This window comes from Balaenoptera physalus, assembly GCF_965194825.1.
Source record: "Balaenoptera physalus genome assembly, chromosome: 10".
Taxonomy (NCBI): Eukaryota; Metazoa; Chordata; class Mammalia; order Artiodactyla; family Balaenopteridae; genus Balaenoptera; species Balaenoptera physalus.
The window spans coordinates 26727147-26745093 of NC_138889.1; the positions used below are offsets into that span (position 1 = coordinate 26727147).

At 36.0% G+C, this 17947-nt stretch overlaps 1 protein-coding gene and 1 long non-coding RNA gene across 2 annotated transcripts in view; one reads left to right on the forward strand and one right to left on the reverse strand.

The window, feature by feature from the left end:
• SLC35F2 (solute carrier family 35 member F2) overlaps positions 1-3596 on the forward strand; it is a 117701-nt gene extending 114105 nt beyond the window's left edge. The window contains exon 10 of the transcript XR_014249966.1: positions 3442-3596. The gene's annotated coding sequence lies outside the window, so the exon portion shown is untranslated. The remainder of the gene's footprint in view (positions 1-3441) is intronic.
• An 8641-nt stretch (positions 3597-12237) lies between these two features.
• On the reverse strand, positions 12238-17723 carry LOC309636384. Its single transcript, XR_014250005.1, has 2 exons — positions 16681-17723; positions 12238-14830 (listed from the first exon to the last, which is right to left on the reverse strand). It is a non-coding gene; the product is annotated as an uncharacterized lncRNA (long non-coding RNA).
• Between the last annotated feature and the right edge of the window lie 224 nt (positions 17724-17947).

Here is a 17947-nt window from a genome sequence, read left to right on the forward strand (position 1 = left end):
AAGTGAAGAATCTGAACAGAGTTTGGGCTTGGAGTAGTAAACTAGAGAAGTAACAAGTTTGTTTATATAGGCTTCTTGGCCCTAATTCCCTATCTTTGGTGATTAGGGTGACCTTCTACCTCCAGACGCTGGGAGTGCACCTGTTACATGAGAGATTTATCTCCTGCTTTTAGGGAAAAAGGTAGGAGGGTCAGAGTGTCCCTCTTGTGTTGACCATTTAAATAACTTTAATTCAAAATAATCAATATGCCATTGAGGCACATTTCGGGGCAGCCTACTCTGGACCGCAACAAGCCACCTTTTCAACATCCACCTTTCCCTCCAACTTGGTGATACCGCTGCTACTATAAACAAAGATCTGAGCATTAGGGATGTTTAGTGTTACAGGCATGTTTTAGAAATCATGAGTTCATGCTTATAACAATTCAGCACCACAGGGATCTTCCTCTCTTTCCCCCATCTGTAATTGTACCTCTTTTCTTACACAGTGAGAATTCTGGCTTCCTCAAACATACTAACATTGACTCTCGACTCAATCCTACAATAAATATAAGATTCAGAATTCTTGCATCCATATCCCTATGAAAAACAAACCTAAAAATAGAGTTTGAAATCTGCTTTCCATGTTCTCTCATTCATTTGAAATGCAATTGAGTTCATTTGTTTCTGTTCATATCTGGTTTTAGGTCTCCCCCAGGTCTTGTTGATTTAATTTCATTATTTGAATATGTAGAAGATTAACATGCTTCCAGAAGTCAAAACCATACTCAGAGAAGCATCAGTCCCCTTCCTATCCATTCCTCCTCATTTCTCTCCACTCTTTGTATGTCCCCAATTTACAACCTTCCCATTTAAGACTTTTTGATGGTGTGAAATCGGTATGTATTCAGTAGAAACTGTACTTCAAATTTTGAATTTTGATCTTTTTCCAGGTAGTGATATGCAGTATGAACTCTCATGATTCTGGGCAGTGACAGTGAGCTGCAGCTCACAGTCAGCCCTGTGATCACAAGGGGAAACAACTGATACACTTACAATTATCGTTTTTCACTTTCAGTACAGTATTCAATAAATTATATGAGATATTCAAACTTTATTGAATAGCTCTAACACAAAATAAGCTTTGTGTTAGATGATTTTTGCCAAACTGTAGGATAATGTAAGTGTTCTGAGCATGTTTAAAGTAGGCAAGGCTAAGCTATGTTGTTTGGTAGGTTAGGTGTGTTAACTGCAATTTATGATGGGTTTATTGTGATGTAACCCCATTGTAAATCGAGGAAGATCTGTAATCAGTTTCATTGTTTTTTGGTTATTTTTCCTGTATTTCTTTTTGCAAACGTGTTTTTTTTTAATCTCCCTCTTCTAACACAAAAGGTAGCATAATATGCATACTCTTTAGTGTTTTGCTTTTTTCACTTAATAATATTTCCTGGAAATCATTCCTTTTTAACTCTGCCATTTATTCAATGCTAAAATTATTGTATGTATTATATTTACTATGTTTCTTTACTATTTGAAAACATTTCTTTTGGTATTTAGGAAAATTTGTATTATTAGTTGTAATAGTTATTTTTGTTTCTTTTTTTTTTTTTTTGAAATTGACATGTAACATATTAGTTTCAGGTGTACAACGTAATGATTCAATATTTGTAAATATTGTGAAATGATCACCATAATAAGTCTAGTTAATATTCATCACCACAAAGTTACAATTTTTTTCTTCTGATGAGAACTTTTAAGATTTACTCTTTTAGCAACTTTCAAATATCCAATACAGTATTATTAACTAGAGTCACCATGATGTACATTGCACCCCATTGACTTATACATACATTGACTTATTTATTTTATAACTGGAAGTTTGTACATTTTGACCTGCTTCACCCATTTTGCCCACCCCTTATCCCCTACCTCTGGCAACCACCAGTCTGTTTTCTCTGTAATATGAGTTTGTTTGTTTTAAGATTCCACACATGAGTGAGATAATATTTGTCTTTCTTTGTCTGACTTGTTTCACTTAGCATATTGTCATTAAGGTCCATCCATGTTGTTGCAAATGGCAACATTTCCTTCCTTTTTTATGACCAAGTAGTATTCCATTGCATGTATATACCATATCTTCTTTATCCATTCATCCATTGATGGACACTTAGGTTATTTCCATGTCTTGACTGTTGCAAATAATGCTGCAATGAACATGGGTGTGCATGCAATAGTTATCTTTGTTTTTTTTAAAAAAATATTTATTTATTTGGCTATGTTGGGTCTTAGTTGCGGTTGGTGGGATCTTCTTTGCAGCATGTGAGATTTTTCATTGTGGTGTGTGGGCTCTTCATTGTGGTGCATGAGCTTTTCTCTAGTTGTGGCACGTGGGCTCTAGAGTGTGAGGGCTTAGTTGCTCCATGGCATGTGGGATCCTAGTTCCCTGACCAGGGATCAAACCCACATCCCCTGCATTGGAAGGTGGATTCTTAACCACTGGACCACCAGGGAAGTTCCTATCTTCATTTTAAAATCTTTTCTAGTACCTTTAGTTCCTCTTTTTAAAACTAATAATATACTTTCAATTTAAAATGGTATCTTTTTTTCCCAGAGTCAAAATCTTCTTTCTATTTTCCCCTTTATCTCATCTCCTCCCATTATCTTGGTTGCCTTGCTTCTATTTTGTTCACATACTATTCTTCTATCCATTTCTTAACCCTTGTTTTATTCTTAACTCTACAATGAAATATATTGAATACTCATCATCAGTCCTTTTGCTGATGTATTCTCTCTTGGTTGAAACTTCTCCCTCATATTACTTTGGAAGGGTTTGTGTGCACTTGAAGGACAGCATGATTATGTATAAAATCCTTGGTTCTGCCAGTCTTCCCATCCAACCTATTAACTGGTTCCTTCATTCTCCCACAAGACTGAGGATTTGCTGGGACCATCCTGATTGCAAACATTCTGTCCCATCATCAAACCTGTGTCAGATCACAAGTTCTCCTTTTGTGGTAAATATATGGTCACCAAGCCTTTAAGCCTAGTGTTTTATACAAGAATTAGTGATAATAAAGTTTCATGACAAGGCTTTTGGCTTGAGATGGGGGGAGAGAAACAGAATGGCCAGACCCCATCATATATAAACCTTGTGTGGAAGCTTAATTTAGACAGGGTTCCCAGAATATAAATAGATAAGACACTAACTGGGGAATGCCTCTGGTCTAAGGCTACTGTGAAAAGAAAAAAAGCTTTCATAGTTTAAAACAAAAAAGTTTCAGGGCTTACTTCCCTTGAAATAGCTGACAGTATATTCCTAGCCCCTTTCCAGAATTTACAAAGACAAAAGGTTATTCATCTATAATCTTTTCAACGCCTTGAGATTTTGAAGGAGGCTCGAGTATCAAGGCTGAAAGGGATCTTAGAAGTGATCTAACCTACCTTTTCTTCCTTTAACAGACGAGGAAACTGGGAGCATTGTCTGGAGTGGAAGGAGAAGTATTTGAAACTTATATGTGAAATTTCAGGCTTATTAAAATGCTTTGAAAAATAAATTTGATGCAGAAATGAACAAAGAATTATAAAATATTTTTAAGTTTTGGATTCAGATTTTTTTTTTTTTTTTAGAAATTTCATATACTGTCTGAAACATTTATATTAACATATTTCCATGCATATAACCCAATGAAAGTTTAGTATTAGTTGTTTTGTTTGTTTTTTTATACTGCAGGTTCTTATTAGGCATCAATTTTATACACATCAGTGTATACATGTCAATCCCAATCGCCCAATTCAGGACACCACCATCCCCACCCCACCGCAGTTTTCCCCCCTTGGTGTCCATATGTCCATTCTCTACATCTGTGTCTCAACTTCTGCCCTGCAAACTGGCTCATCTGTACCATTTTTCTAGGATCCACATACATGCATTAATATACGATATTTGTTTTTCTCTTTCTGACTTACTTCACTCTGTATGACAGTCTCTAGATCCATCCACGTCTCAACAAATGACTCAATTTCGTTCCTTTTTATGGCTGAGTAATATTCCATTGTATATATATACCACAACTTCTTTATCCATTCGTCTGTTGATGGGCATTTAGGTTGCTTCCATGACCTGGCTATTGTAAATAGTGCCGCAATGAACATTCGGGTGCATGTTTCTTTTTGAATTACGGTTTTCTCTGGGTATATGCCCAGTAGTGGGATTGCTGGGTCATATGGTAATTCTATTTTTAGTTTTTTAAGGAACCTCCATATTGTTCTCCATAGTGGCTGTATCAATTTACATTCCCACCAACAGTGCAAGAGGGTTCCCTTTTCTCCACACCTTCTCCAGCATTTGTTGTTTGTAGATTTTCTGATGATGCCCATTCTAACAGGAGTGAGGTGATACCTCATTGTAGTTTTGATTTGCATTTCTCTAATAATTAGTGATGTTGAGCATCTTTTCATGTGCTTCGTGGCCGTCTGTATGTCTTCTTCGGAGAAATGTCTACTTAGGTCTTCTGCCCATTTTTGGATTGGGGTGTTTGTTTCTTTCATATTGAGCTGAATGAGCTGTTTATATATTTTGGAGATTAATCCTTTGTCCGTTGATTCATTTGCAAATATATTCTCCCATTCTGAGGGTTGTCTTTTCGTCTTGTTTATGGTTTCCTTTGCTGTGCAAAAGCTTTGAAGTTTCATTAGGTCCCACTTGTTTATTTTTGTTTTTATTTCCATTACTCTAGGAGGTGGATCAAAAAAGATCTTGCTGTGATTTATGTCAAAGAGTGTTCTTCCTATGTTTTCCTCTAAGAGTTTTATAGTGTCCAGTCTTATATTTAGGTCTCTAATCCATTTTGAGTTTATTTTTGTGTATGGTGTTAGGGAGTATTCTAATTTCATTCTTTTACATGTAGCTGTCCAGTTTTCCCAGCACCACTTATTGAAGAGACTGTCTTTTCTCCATTGTATATCTTTGCCTCCTTTGTCATAGATTAGTTGACCATAGGTGCGTGGGTTAATCTCTGGGCTTTCTATCTTGTTCCATTGATCTATGTTTCTGTTTTGGTGCCAGTACCATATTGTCTTGATTATTGTAGCTTTGTAGTATAGTCTGAAGTCAGGGAGTCTGATTCCTCCAGCTCCATTTTTTTGCCTCAAGACTGCTTTGGCTATTCGGGGTCTTTTGTGTCTCCATACAAATTTTAAGATGATTTGTTCTAGCTCCGTAAAAAATGCCATTGGTAATTTGATAGGGATTGCATTGAATCTGTAGATTGCTTTGGGTAGTATAGTCATTTTCACAATGTTGATTCTTCCAATCCAAGAACATGGTATATCTCTCCATCTGTTGGTATCATCTTTAATTTCTTTCATCAGTGTCTTATAGTTTTCTGCATACAGGTCTTTGGTCTCCCTAGGTAGGTTTATTCCTAGGTATTTTATTCTTTTCGTTGCAATGGTAAATGGGAGTGTTTCCATAATTTCTCTTTCAGATTTTTCATCATTAGTGTATAGGAATGCAAGGGATTTCTGTGTATTAATTTTGTATCCTGCAACTTTACCATATTCATTAATTAGCTCTAGCAGTTTTCTGGTGGCAGTTTTAGGATTCTCTATGTATAGTATCATGTCATCCGCAAACAGTGACAGTTTTACTTCTTCTTTTCCAATTTGTATTCCTTTTATTTCTTTTTCTTCTCTGATTGCCATGGCTAGGACTTCCAGAACTATGTTGAATAATAGTGGTGAGAGTGGACATCCTTGTCTCGTTCCTGATCTTAGAGGAAATGCTTTCAGTTTTTCACCATTGAGAATGATGTTTGCTGTGGGTTTGTCATATATGGCCTTTATTATGTTGAGGTAGGTTCCCTCTATGCCCACTTTCTGGAGAGTTTTTATCAGAAATGGGTGTTGAATTTTGTCAAAAGCTTTTTCTGCATCTATTGAGAGGATCATATGGTTTTTATTCTTCAATTTGTTAATATGGTGTATCACATTGATTGATTTGTGTATATTGAAGAATCCTTGCATCCCTGGGATAAATCCCACTTGATCGTGGTGTATGATCCTTTTAATGTGTTGTTGGATTCTGTTTGCTAGTATTTTGTTGAGGATTTTTGCATCTATATTCATCAGTGATATTGGTCTGTAATTTTCTTTTTCTGTAGTGTCTTTGTCTGGTTTTGGTATCAGGGTGATGGTGGCCTCATAGAATGAGTTTGGGAGTGTTCCTTCCTCTGCAATCTTTTGGAAGAGTTTGAGAAGGATGGGTGTTAGCTCTTCTCTAAATGTTTGATAGAATTCACCTGTGAAGCCATCTGGTCCTGGACTTTTGTTTGTTGGAAGATTTTTAATCACAGTTTCAATTTCATTAATTGTGATTGGTCTGTTCATATTTTCTGTTTCTTCCTGGTTCAGTCTTGGAAGGTTATACCTTTCTAAGAATTTGTCCATTTCTTCCAGGTTGTCCATTTTATTGGCATAAAGTTGCTTGTAGTAGTCTCTTAGGATGCTTTGTATTTCTGCGGTGTCTGTTGTAACTTCTCCTTTTTCATTTCTGATTTTATTGATTTGAGTCCTCTCCCTCTTTTTCTTGATGAGTCTGGCTAATGGCTTATCAATTTTGTTTATCTTCTCAAAGAACCAGCTTTTAGTTTTATTGATCTTTGCTATTGTTTTCTTTGTTTCTATTTCATTTATTTCTGCTCTGATCTTTATGATTTCTTTCCTTCTGCTAACTTTGGGTTTTGTTTGTTCTTCTTTCTCGAGTTTCTTTAGGTGTAAGGTTAGATTGTTTACTTGAGATTTTTCTTGTTTCTTTAGGTAGGCTTGTATAGCTATAAACTTCCCTCTTAGAACTGCTTTTGCTGCATCCCATAGGTTTTGGGTCGTCGTGTTTTCATTGTCATTTGTCTCTAGGTATTTTTTTATTTCTTCTTTGATTTCTTCAGTGATCTCTTGGTTATTTAGTAACGTATTGTTTAGCCTCCATGTGTTTGTCTTTTTTACGTTTTTTTCCCTGTAATTCATTTCTAATCTCATAGCATTGTGGTCAGAAAAGATGCTTGATATGATTTCAATTTTCTTAAATTTCCTGAGGCTTGATTTGTGACCCAAGATGTGATCTATCCTGGAGAATGTTCCGTGCGCACTTGAGAAGAATGTGTAATCTGCTGTTTTTGGATGGAATGTCCTATATATATCAATTAAATCTATCTGGTCTATTGTATCATTTAAAGCTTCTGTTTCCTTATTTATTTTCATTTTGGATGATCTGTCCATTGGTGTAAGTGAGGTGTTAAAGTCCCCCACTATTATTGTGTTACTGTAGATTTCCTCTTTTATAGCTGTTAGCAGTTGCCTTATGTATTGAGGTGCTTCTATGTTGGGTGCATATATATTTATAATTGTTATATCTTCTTCTTGGATTGATCCCTGGATCATTATGTAGTGTCCTTCCTTGTCTCTTGTAACATTCTTTATTTTAAAGTCTATTTTATCTGATATGAGTATAGCTACTCCAGCTTTCTTTTGATTTCCATTTGCATGGAATATCTTTTTCCATCCCCTCACTTTCAGTCTGTATGTGTCCCTAGGTCTAAAGTGGGTCTCTTGTAGACAGCATACATATGAGTCCTGTTTTTCTATCCATTCAGCCAGTCTATGTCTTTTGGTTGGGGCATTTAATCCATTCACGTTTAAGGTAATTATCGATATGTATGTTCCTATGACCATTTTCTTAATTGTTTTGGGTTTGTTTTTGTAGGTCCTTTTCTTCTCCTGTGTTTCCCACTTAGAGAAGTTCCTTTAGCATTTGTTGTAGAGCTGGTTTGGTGGTGCTGAATTCTCTTAGCTTTTGCTTGTCTGTAAAGCTTTTGATTTCTCCATCAAATCTAAATGAGATCCTTGCCGGGTAGAGTAATCTTGGTTGTAGGTTCTTCCCTTTCATCACTTTAAGTATATCATGCCACTCCCTTCTGGCTTGCAGAGTTTCTGCTGAGAAATCAGCTGTTAACCTTATGGGAGTTCCCTTGTATGTTATTTGTCGTTTTTCCCTTGCTGCTTTCAATAATTTTTCTTTGTCTTTAATTTTTGCCACTTTGATTACTATGTGTCTCGGCGTGTTTCTCCTTGGGTTTATTCTGTATGGGACTCTCTGCGCTTCCTGGACTTGGGTGGCTATTTCCTTTCCCATGTTAGGGAAGTTTTCGTCTATAATCTCTTCAAATATTTTCTCTGGTCCTTTCTCTCTCTCTTCTCCTTCTGGGACCCCTATAATGCTAATGTTGTTGCGTTTAATGTTGTCCCAGAGGTCTCTTAGGCTGTTTTCATTTCTTTTCATTCTTCTTTCTTTAGTCTGTTCCGCAGCAGTGAATTCCACCATTCTGTCTTCCAGGTCACTTATCCGTTCTTCTGCCTCAGTTATTCTGCTATTGATTCCTTCTAGTGTAGTTTTCATTTCAGTTATTGTATTGGTCATCTCTGTTTGTTTGTTCTTTAATTCTTCTAGGTCTTTGTTAATCATTTCTTGCATCTTCTCAATCTTTGCCTCCATTCTTATTCCGAGGTCCTGGATCATCTTCACTATCATTATTCTGAATTCTTTTTCTGGAAGGTTGCCTATCTCCACTTCATTTAGTTGTTTTTCTGGGTTTTTTTCTTGTTCCTTCATCTGGTACATAGCCCTCTGCCTTTTCATCTTCTCTATCTTTCTGTAACTGTGGTTTTTGGTCCACAGGCTGCAGGATTGTAGTTTTTCTTGCTTCTGCTGTCTGCCCTCTGGTGGTTGAGGCTATCTAAGAGGCTCGATGGGAGGCTCTGGTGGTGGGTAAAGCTGACTGTTACTGTGGTGGTCAGAGCTCAGTAAAACCTTAATCCACTTGACTCTGGATTCAGATTTTTAAAAAATTTTTAAGAAGAAAAAAATCACAATAAAACAGAAGTCCCTATGTTACCTCTCTTATCTTATTCCTTTTCTTTCCTAAAGGAAACCATTATCATGAATTTGGTATTTATTCAGTCCATACTTTTACACTTTTGCTTATACATATGTATTCAATATTATGTAATTATTTTAATTTATAGAAATGTTAACATAGTATATAATATTCTGAAATATGCTTTTTAAAAATTTTGAGGGCACAGAATTATTCAGTGAACATCCTTGTACATACCTCTGTGAGTATAGCAAGTAAACCCCCATCATTACAGTGTCCCCATGGCTATTGGTGAATGAGTCACTCAGCACAAGTGTTCTTGTAATTGGGACATGCTGTGATAATTAGCAGCGATCAGTCCACATCAGGTGTCAGGACACTTTTGCTTTCTGGAAGGAGTTTTGTATACGGAGTCAAGTCTACTGCTGTCTCTGTTCCTGACAGTGTGACTTTGGTAGAGGAACTGAGGTGTGACAGAATGAGCACTGGATTTGACACCAGGAGACTTTGCTTTCAGCTGTACCACTAATTCTACTTGAACCTCAGTTTCCTGATATGTAAAAAGAATGATGCTGCTTCACAGGGCTATTGGGCTCAAACTGGATAGGGATGAAAATGCTTTGTAAGATAAGAAATAAAAGCAGAATATTGCTATTACTAACTTCTATAGGTCTCAGTTTTCATATTTGTAGAATAAGAGGGATAGAACTAGGTATTGAAAGCCCTTTTCCCATCTAAACTAGCCTGTTATTCTGTGACTGGGGATAAAGACTTATCCCCCAAATGAGAAGGGTAGCAGGTGACCACCGTTGGAACAAAAAATATTACAAAGCAAATGAGATAATACGGTATCCCTTCCTTTCTCCCTTCATCACTTCTTCCATTCCTCCCTTCTTTTCTTTCATCTGTTTCTTCCTTTCTCTCTTCTTTCCTTTCTATTTTTCTCTGTTCCTTTGTCCTTTCTTCCATTCCCCAAACTTGCTATACTTCCTGAAGCACTGATTTCCACCCTCCTAGCTAACTTCTATCTATTCTTCAGGTATTCTTTGTTTTTCTGGGAAGCTTCCTCTTGTAGGCTTTTCCTGATCTCTCAAATTTTGAGTGTGATGCCCTTCCCGTGTTCTCTCATAACACACTCATGACCTTCATCATTGCACTTATCACCCTGATCCGAATTGTCTTCAACCATTAATAGAATGTAAGCCTGGGAGCATGAAAGGTCCATGTCTTGTTCACTGCTTCATCCCCAGAGCCCATTCTAGTGCCTGGAACATAGTGGGCACTCCAATTCTGTTGAATGAATGAATAAATAAATATTCAGGCACCATGCTAGGCAGCATGGATACAAACATAAATAAGACAAAGCTTTAAGCTCTCAAGGAATTAGAAGCCTTGCAGGGGGGATAGACAGGCAATCAAATAACTGCAGTTCTGCGTTATAAGAACAAGCAACAGAAATCTGTTCAAAATGCAAATGCATATAGAGAAAAGAGTTTGAGTGGGTCAAAGAAAGTTGTACAAGAGATAGGTAAACTGGATGTTAAGGATGAGCAGGAATGTGTCAATCTGAGAAAAACAAAGGACATGCCAGAGAGAGCATCAGCATATTTATTCAACAAGTATTTATTGAGCCCTTACTATGTGCCAAGCACTCTTGTAGGTATGGAAGGTATAACAGGCACATCGGAAAACATGCCCCCCTGGAATCCTTTCCTACCCCCTGCAGAGGTCTCCTTTCTGTCTGACCCATGCCATCCTGTGTCTCTGCAGCTCTCATGCAAATGTAGGTATTTACTGCATATGAAATCTTACAGGGAAATTGTTTTTCTTTGATTCAAGACAACAAGGTCTTAGCTGTTTTTGTGCTGAGGAGGACGTGAGGGTTTATATTTCTCAGTGTTTTGATCAAAGCTGTTACATGAGAACACCCTGGAAATGTAATCTGAGTTCTCCAAGGCACCAATTGGGCCTCACCATCTGTCTCAGGCCACAGTCTGACTGAGGACTATCTTTGGCTGAACATCCTTGCATGGGTGAAATATTAACACAAGCATCTGCCAAGGAGAATAACAAAGTAAGAAAAAATATAAATGAAATAAAGGCTAGAAGAAGTTTCATAAATCAAAACACACCATTACACAGAGCTTTTATGGAAACAATCAGTAAAAAGAAATACAGGGTTACATGGGGTGAAAGATAAACCATTAAGGAGGTTGTTTCATGATGAAACTGGAATTTCCATTTGCAGCAGGGTTTGGACCTATTTATACAGAGAGCTAGAAAGGAAATTATCTTCTTTATTGTCAAAAAGGGTTGTACTAATTTACCAGAGTAATTCAACTTGATATAGACAAGCCCTCTTCTCCAGGTGATTGACTGTATGGGCAGCCATAAGGTTCATAATTTGAGAGGGAAAGAGGGGGGTGGGGGAGGTAGGTCATGAATCAATTTTACTATTTAAAAACATTTATCTACATTTAAAAACGCTTTGTTGCTTTTAGTTTTTTAAGTTGTATATGCAATAGTGTAGAGTGACTAAAAGCTCTACAACACACAACAGCAGTCCTGCACCCTAGTTCTTCCCCTGGAGGCAATGATCTTCCCCTTTTGCTGATTCATTTTATGTTTACTTACATATTTTAAAATAATGTGTTTGTATTACTCCTTGAGTTTTCAAATCTTAAGCATTATATTGACTTCTTACTGTGGTAGAAAGAACTTACTTCTCTTCACTACTCCTCCCCCCATGTCCCAATAGAGTTATATTTTAATTTTATTTAGCTCAATATTCAGTACACTAGGGTTATGAGAATGCTATTCATAGTTGTAATAAACTTTGTAATAAACTTTGTATGTAATAAACTTTGACTACTTTTCATTTTCTGCACAATATTGAAATTTTTCTTGGGGATAAAACTTTTTTGTTTGCTTGTTTTTCTAAAACTTACCATTTATTAAACCCCAAACTTTGATTCTCTAAAACTCCCTTCAAGATGTTCAGATACATCAAGTTTCCTAGTGGTTTGCATTTTCCTGAAGGCATCTCTCATGGCCATCTGACACACTCCAGGGTGAACTGATTGTCCTTCATTCCAGGTACACAGGTGCCACTTTGAGCTGTCCATTCATGATTATCTTGGTATTTCCTTAGCCTCTCCTGTTTCTTTGGATCCCATGTCTTTTTTTAATGGATAACCCCCTCATTTTGGTGGAGTACATTATCTGGGGCTGAATTTATGGGAGGTAAATTGCTTGAAACTGAGCATGTCTGAAAACATCTTTCTTTTTTTTTTTTGGCAGCACCAGGCAGCTTGTGGGATCTTAGTTCCCCAACCAGGGATTGAACCTGGGCCCTCAGCAGTGAAAGCGCAGAGTCCTAACGACTGGACCGCCAGAGAATTCCCCTGAAAACATCTTTATTTTACCCTTTTCACTTGATTGATAGTTGACTGGGGATAGAATTCTGAGTTGTATATAGTTTTTCTTCAGAATTTTAAAATAATTGGAAACCTTCTATCTTCCAATATTGCTGATGAGAAGATGGAAACCAATCCAATTTCTTCTTCTTTGAAAATTTTCTTCTCCCAGTACAATTTCTGTTTCCTTCAGATTGCGTTTCTTCTGTTTGTATTGGACTTTAACTTCCACATTTTCTGATAATCTTTAAATATGTAGGATTAAAAACTGCTAAGACTCTCTGAGTACATGACTGAAGCTTGTTGACTGTGCATGTCTATGTAAGATGAGCTGTTAGGGACCTTTCACTGGGGGAATTCCCATGTCAGTATCCAATCCTCAGATTGCTCAGAGAAGGCTCTTCCAATCTTTTGCCCAGAGCTTCATGTGAAGGTTCCACTCTTCTGGAACCTGAGGAGGGGAAGAGGGCTGGGGTGGGAGATGGGTTCACCATCCAGATGTATGTTTATTTAAATCCACCCTTTCAGTAGGATACTTCTGTTTTTAATTGTGCCCAAGTCTTCCCAGTCCAGAGACTCTCTCCAGGGAATGAAACTGCAGTCTGCTCAGGTGGGGGAAGAGCAGTTGTTGGCTGTGTCAAGGTTAGGGGGAGGGAGGGATCTTGGGACCTAGCAATTTCTTGAAAAGCTCTGAACTAGTTATCTTTATTTCAGCCACCCCTCTCTTCATCCCCACTGCCACCAATCTGTACAGTATAAATCAGACTGACTCTTGGCTTTCCCTACTACCAGTTTAGGATTCAGTTTTCTTAGTTTTGCTAAATCGGTTACAGCCGTCCTTTTGCAGTACAGCTTCCAAAATTTACTTGCTGCTTTCTCCTCCTTTATTCTCACGGTCCTTATGGCTTTATGCCTTAAACAAATCTCTCTACTGTCATTTTAGTAGCGTTTTGAGAGGGAGCAAAATTATATGCATATGTTCAATCTTTCTGTCTTAACCCAGAAGCCCAGAAAAATTTTAAATTGAGGTAAAGATATGCTATTTCTATTACTGTATCTTGAACTGTATCCTGAAGCCAGGAAATTAGTAAGCAGATAGCATAATGGTTCAGAACTTACACCCTGGAATCAAACCTGAGATTGAACCTGTGTCTGTTACTTGCTTGGTTTTTGACCTTTTGACATTTACCTAACCTCTCTCAGCCTCAGTCTTTTTCATCTGTATGATAGAGATAATAATATAACTAATTTATGAGATTAAAGTACATATACATATATGATATGCTTCTTACCTTGTCTAAATTCTAGAACTTAACAAGCACTCATTAACTTGAAGGTAACTTGAGTGCTCATGAAAAGACAGTCAGCAAAGAGAAACCACAGTAAATGACTTCATGACCTTCGGACTCTATGTTATTGAACACCCATTGCATACCAGATTCTGTGTTAGGCACTAGGTTTATTATGGAAAATAGAATGAATGTTAAGGCTAGTCTTTGAGGAGTTTAGAGTCTGGTAGGGGAGAAAAACAATAAATAAGCACAAGTAAATATAGAATTAAAATTTGTAGTAAGTGCTATAAAGGGAAAGAACAGAATGCTATGAAAGAGAATAACAAGGGGGAATTACTTTGGATTAGTCTATTGGGAAAAGCTCTTAATGACTGAGAATACTGCTTATGCCATATCCAGACTAATGTCAAAGTGGATCAGTAAAATGCACATGCATTTAAACTATTCAAAGTAAATTAATATTAACTTGTAACATGTAGGTCAAAGGGATTAGAGATATGACCTTGCTGTCAAGTTATTTAACTTCTCTTTACCTTAATTTCCTCATCTATAGAAAGAAGATTAGACACAATAATTTCTCAACTCATAGCTTCTACAATTCTATGTGAATTTAGGACAGAAAATATAAGAATATAAGAATGTTGTAAATAAGGTTATATATAAAGAGAAAATACTTTTTTCCATTTAGTCCTCACAATATGGTTTTATTACTGAATTTAATTTTTTTCTTAGTAAAACATAAAAATTGTTTATAAATGATTAAAGCAAGAAATAAAAAATCCCCTCCCGATCAACCCCTCCACAGAGACTCCACAGATGACTACTGTTTACTTAGATCTTCTCCTGTAACATGCCTCTGTTCATTTGTTCTGAGTATGTGATATTATTCTCTCAGATATGAAAAACAAAATATTGAGAGTGGTTAATGTTGCTATTTTCTTTATTTTAAATAAATTTATTTATTTATTTTTGGCCATGTTGGGTCTTTGTTGCTGTGCACAGGCTTTCCTCTAGTTGCGGAGAGTGGGGGTTACTCTTCTTTGCAGTGTGCTGGCTTCTCATTACAGTGGCTTCTTTTGTTGCAGAGCATGGGCTTGAGGCACACGGTCTTCAGTAGTTGTGGCATGCAGGCTCAGTAGTTGTGGTGCACAGGCTTAGTTGCTCTGCAGCATGTGAGATCTTCCCGGACCAGGGCTCGAACCCGTGTCACCTGCATTGGTAGGCAGATTCTTAACAACTGTGCTACCAGGGAAGTCCCAATGTTGCTATTTTCTACTTAATTTTTTCCTCCTATCATTTCTATCTATTCCCACAATATGCATGTATTATTTTTATAATCAGAAAAGTTAATTTTATTTAAATAAAATAATGCTAGTTGTAATGAATAATAAAAATATTTTATCTCTGTTTTATTCTTAAAGAGAGAAGAGAGCTATGCATTTCATTAAAAGTTTGTATGGAAATAGTTCTGGCTAGTAATTATATTTTGTTGCAACCAAACTGCTTGTGAAGATTTATTCTATAAGTAGTTAAGAAAAATATGACAGCCAAACCATATAACCATGTTATATACTCACGAAAGGAAGTACTGGCCTTTATCAGCAAGATCTTCCTTTCTGTGAGATAAGTTCAGGGGCAGGCTTCATTGAAAAGAAAAATTTCTCTAACATCTTTTAATAATTAGTACAGTTGAAAATTTATCAGCTTTAGAAAAGTGATGGTAGATTGAATATTTTGTATTATCTCCTTTCTTGTCCAATGGTTTTCTTCTTTTTATCTTAGTTTTACTTTGTTTTTATTATTTTCTAAGAATTATAAGAAGGTCAGTAGGAAATATCTATATATCTATATCTATATTCCCATTGAATGATCCATATGGCATTCCATCACTATCATATTATATCAGGACTCTTCTAACTCTTTGAGAAGTTCAGGTAGAGTTTCATTATGTATTATAATATTATTGATGAAAATTTAAGGGAATGAGGATGTTCCATGAATGACATAGACTGGATCAAATCCTGGGTGCTATGCAGTTACAACCAAGGTTTGTGAATTCTTATTCATACCAAGCACAGCCTATGGACTGAATGCATAACATTTACAACTATTTTTCAAATATTTGTTGATGCTATAGTATTTAATATAGTGTGAATTCATTTAAAGGTATTAAAACATTTTGTCAGTATGCATTTTGTCAATAAATATTTTCTAAAAGTTTGGAAATCATTTATCTAGTGAGATGAGTACTTGATATGGAATATATATCTTGGAATGACCTTAAATATTGCTTTCATATATAAAAGGTATGACTCCATCCTGGGTTGAGCATTTAACTAGCTGTGTGGCTCAGTTAATTTTTCTCATTTGAAAAATGGAGATAATAACACAAACTCTATTTATTCCTCCAGGAATGGTGAATCTCAAGTGCTTTAAAGAAGCTGCATACTTTGAAAATAGATGTTGCTATCATGACAGTTATTATCATAGTTGTCCATATAATGATATAAAGCATAATGAGAGAACTGAAAAAAATGATTCAACTACCCCTCCTACCTCAGGGTCAGAGAATTGAGTTCAAGTCCTTAAATTTTTAGTTTTTGTTGTTCACCTTAGTAATAATTTAAAAAATAGAAACAAAATTTCTGGGTCAGTATGACAGAATGAGTACATGCAGAAATCTCCACTTTCTGTTCTAAATATATAGGAATGAGAGATGAAATATTAAATATTTAATTAATATTAAATTTAATATATATATTAAATTATATATATATATATAATCACATTCAAAGATAACTGAAACAACCACGATGGACAAAGGCAGGGAAACTACAAAGGTAATCAGAGCCTGAAGGTATGTAGTTCTCAGGAGGCTGGGATCAGAAAGAGGATGAGGACTTCAATGTCTTCATAAGAACAAGATGTAAATATGCCTCAGTCATGATGAGGATGGAGATAAAGTTTTCTTCTTCATTATGGGGGACAAGTGTTATTTTCTTTGCTTTCAAATATCACCTGTGTTCTGTGTTGAAAGACAAAGGAAATACACTTACTTACCCATCTGAAACTTACTTCTGCCCAAGCCTGGTAGTTGAAACAGCTTTCTGTGTGAGACTGGAATTCGAGCTTGTACAATACATAGTGGCTATAACTGGGCCACCTGAATAAGTGGGAATCCCAAGACAAGACTGCAATACGTGACTTGGTTTGAGGCCAGACAACTGGTGAGGCAAGGATGACTCTGCCCTACATGCAGGCCAAATATAGGAGAAACCCTGCACTGAAGATGATCTCTCAAACAAAAAAAACACAAGGATACTAGGTGTCATAAAAAGTAGTCAATAGAATCCATAAATAAGAAAATTCACAACCAAAGAAAGAGAGCTAACAAAATAATCTGGAAGGGCCTTAAAGTTTAAAACTGTCAAAAAAACCAACCAACCACCCCCTACCCCCCAAATAACAATCCCTGAAAGATAAAATTATCATCCATAAAACAAGATTAAGAGTTAATGAAAGCAGAAGAGTCATATATGAAAATGAACTTATTGGAAATCTTAGGAATAAAATATAGCCACAAAACTTAAAAATATAATGGATGGGTTAAATAGTAATTTTTAAAGAACCAAAGAGAGAGTTTATGAATTGGAAGATAGAACAAAAGATATCTCCCAGGATGCAAAGACAATGAGATGTGAAAAATGAAAAAGAAGTTGAGAAATATGGAAGATTTCAGATTACCTGCAGGATATATCAACCAGATCAATAGCCCACTCCTCAGCCATAGCAATAGAAGCCAGACAACAATGCAACTATTGCTTCAGAGTACTGAGAGAAAATAAATGTAAACATAAAATTTGATACTCAGAAAAATTATCATTTAAGAGGGAAGCCTAAAGAAAGCACATTTTTAGCTATTTGAGAACTAAGAAATCTTACTACTGATATTATTGAAAAGAATTGTTATTGAAAAAATTCAATGTTGAAATTGACTCTTATTGAAAGAATTATTGAGAGATGAATTTCAGCAAAAAGAAAAAGGAACCTAGAAGGAAGAAGTGTGATGCAAGAATCCTGGTTGTGCCAATAAATCTGGAAAATATCTTGATACATCTAAGTAAGCATTGGTTGTATAAATAATAATAATCACAATAATAACAATACCATTGACAGAGAACTAAAGAACTAAACAATAATTACATGGATATTAGAGGATATCAGAGGGAATGAGAGGATGTAATGTCCTTTTCTTATTTAGAAGGAAGATAGAGATGTTGAGTAAGTTTAGGTTTTAATAGAAAATGTATGTTTTAATATGTATTTA